Below are 2,986 nucleotides of genomic sequence, written 5' to 3' on the forward strand. Positions count from 1 at the left end.
CCCCCCCCCCCCCTGCTGCCTCCATGCAACACCAGGACCATGCTGAGAATTTCCACGGGGAGAAGGGTTTTTTTTTTTAAACCACAAAACTTTGATACTGAAGAACAGGGTTTTTTTTTTGCTAAATTGTGGGAAGGAAACACATTATTTTTCTATATTAAAAATGTAAACGGCCTATGTTCTGTTGGAAGAAGTCTGTGGGTCCATCCTTCTGTCCCTCCCTCTCTCTCTCTCTCCCCACCTCTCCTTCTCCCCCTCCCTTTCTCTCTCCATCCCTTTTTGTTTGTTGTTGTTTTTGTTGTTGTTGTTTTGTCAGTCATGGGGATTGAACTCTGGGCCTGGACGTTGTCCCTGAGCTCTTCAGCTCAGGATGAGCACACTTCTGTTTTTCTGGTGGTTTATTGGAGATGAGAGTCTCACGGAGTTTCCTGCTTGGGCTGGCTTTGAATGATGATTGATTCTCAGATCTCAGCCTCCTGAGTAGCTAGGATTACAGGTGTGAACCACTGGCGTCCAGCCCTTCCTTCCCTTCTTCCCTCCTTCCCTTTCCTCCTTCCCTTTCCTCTTTCCCTTTTTCCTTTCCTTTCCTTCTTCTTCTTTTTCCTTTCTTCTCTCCCTTCCTCCTTCTCTTTCCCCCACTCTCCCTTCCTTCCTTCTTTTCTTTTCGAACTCAGGGCCTGGGTGCTGTCCCTTAGCTTTTCTGCTCACGTCTAGCACTTGAGCCACAGCTCCACTTCTGGCCTTTTTTGCTGGTTAATTGGAGATAAAAGTCTCACAGACTTTGCTGCCCAAGCTAGCTTCAAAGCTCTATCCTCAGATCTCAGCTTCCCAAGTAGCTAGGATTGCAGGTGTGAGGCCACTGACATGGGGCTGGACTTAGCCCAGTATTCTTTTGCTGTTATGTAATTTTCATCTTTGAATACTGACAAAGCAAAAACAAGGTATAACAAAATGAAGGGGAATGCTTTGTTTTTCATAGTTGCACTGCAGTGAGTTAGCAGCCCCTCCCCACCAGTAGAAAGAGTTTATGCTTGGGGATCACAAGTTCTGAGTTCTAGGTCTAGGAAGACAGCTTGGGAATGGTTAGAGCAGAAAGAACTCACGGGTTAGAGGTAGGTAGATGGGTCACCGCTGCTCAGGAGACAGCCTTCAGCCACCAGATGGCGATGGTGAGTCAGTCACTCGTGTGCCAGCTGTGGACTAGAACTCTGCCCTTGTTGAATATAAACTCAAACACAACTGGATTCAGTGCTGCACAGAAACACTGAGTTTAAAAGATTCAAGAAGCTCGTCTTCTTTAGATATCATCACTACCCTCCCTCCATCACAAAGAGTTCTGCATTTTGTTTAAAATGATCTTTTTTTTAAAAAAAAAATAAAACATCTAAGGAGGAGAGTTGTAGGCCTAAGTTGTAAACTCAGAGAAGTGTGAGGTCTATTGTTAAAATACTTTATGCCAATATTCCTTAAAATCTGGATGCAGGAGAGGAGAATGGGGTGAATCAAAGAAAAACGTCCACCCTTTTAGATCAGGTTGGGTATTTTTTGGTTCAAGAGTGGCCTCCGCTTTTGACATGTTCTCTTCGTGGGTTTGCTTTATGTACACTGAGACAACTTAGCAGAACCGCTTCTGTCTTGATGACCTTCTGTGGCTGTTTAAATCGTTTAGAGTTTAGGAGGAGCCGTAATTTTTTATTCCTTGAGGGACTGTTGCCGAGTTTCGTTGAGCTCTGTTTTATCCTAATTTAGACAAAACTACACCCCGCCACACCCCTACCCCTATTTTTTGAGTTGGAAATCTAAAAGCTTGATACCATTAAAAGAGTGTGTCATTTCTAAGTTTAGCCTTTACGACTTGAAAATGAAGTAATTCTGATTTCTTTTTTGAAGGAAACAAGGAAATTTCAGACTTGGAATGCTAGTCATGCATGCAGACGTCACTCAGAAATCGTTGGGCCAATGTCTCATCCTAGGTTGCTGGAATTGAAATCAACTCTTTTTAGACATCCAAACCTTTCTGAATTTCATAAAACAGTTTTTTTTTTAAAGGAAATAGATTAGCAGCTTTTCAATGTAGAAAGTTCCCAGAATTCTAAGGCTAAATTGTGCAGGTGATTTCCAAAGCTCAAATAAAAACCAGAATAAAACTATTTTCAAAAACAAATTACTCAGCTTCTGATTCTCCCACCCCAAGCCCCCTTAGCGCTTGCCTTCACTTTCTCTTCTCCTTCCTTTCCATCTTGTTTCTCTTTTAATGTTCTCTTTTAAAAACTTCCTTGCTTTTCTTCTCCTTCCTTCCTTTCTTTCTTCTTTCCTTTTATTGTTCCTTTCCTTCCAGCCTCTCCCCCTCCCTCCCTCCTTCCCTTCCTTCCTCCCTCCCCTCCCACCCCTCCTCCCTCCCTCCAAACCTCATCTTCTTTTCCCTCCCCTCCTCTTCCCTTCTCTCCTCTTCTCTTCCCACCTTCCTTCCCATATCCCTTCTTTCCTCTTTCCCTTTCTTCTTTCTTCCCTTCCTCCTTTCCTTTCTTCTTTCCTTTTTCTTTTTTTGCCAGTCTTGGGGCTTGAACCCAGGGCCTGGATACTGTCTCTGAGCTTCTTTTGGTCAAGGTTAGTACTCTACACTTGAGCCACAGTGCCACTTCTGGCTTTTTCTGTTTCTGTGGTACTGAGGAATTGAACCCAGGGCTTCATGTATGCTAAGCAAGCACTCTACCACTAGGCCACATTCTCAGCCCTCCTTTTTTCTCTTACCCATATTCATCTGTTTTTTTTTTTCCTGTCTTATTTGTCTGTTCCCTTACCTGGTCTTGTAAGAGTTACTTAAGGTCTATACAAATAAATCTTTCTAATTAACTTATTTATTGGAGAGATTCTATATTTTTTGTTAAAAATTATTTAAGAAAAAATAGAAACTTCAATTCTTCCTTTCCTTTTCTTTTTCCCTCCCCTCCCTCCCTCCCCTCCCTCTCTCCCTCTCTCCCCTCCC

At 43.0% G+C, this 2,986-nt stretch overlaps 1 protein-coding gene across 1 annotated transcript in view; it reads left to right on the forward strand.

Moving 5' to 3' along the window:
• Nucleotides 1–2,986, forward strand: part of Atp8b4 (ATPase, class I, type 8B, member 4) — a 102,332-nt gene that overhangs the window by 26,688 nt on the left and 72,658 nt on the right. The gene's annotated exons all lie outside the window — the stretch shown is intronic.

Source organism: Dipodomys ordii, unplaced genomic scaffold (genome assembly GCF_000151885.1).
Source record: "Dipodomys ordii isolate 6190 unplaced genomic scaffold, Dord_2.0 Scaffold11, whole genome shotgun sequence".
NCBI classification, from domain to species: domain Eukaryota; kingdom Metazoa; phylum Chordata; class Mammalia; order Rodentia; family Heteromyidae; genus Dipodomys; species Dipodomys ordii.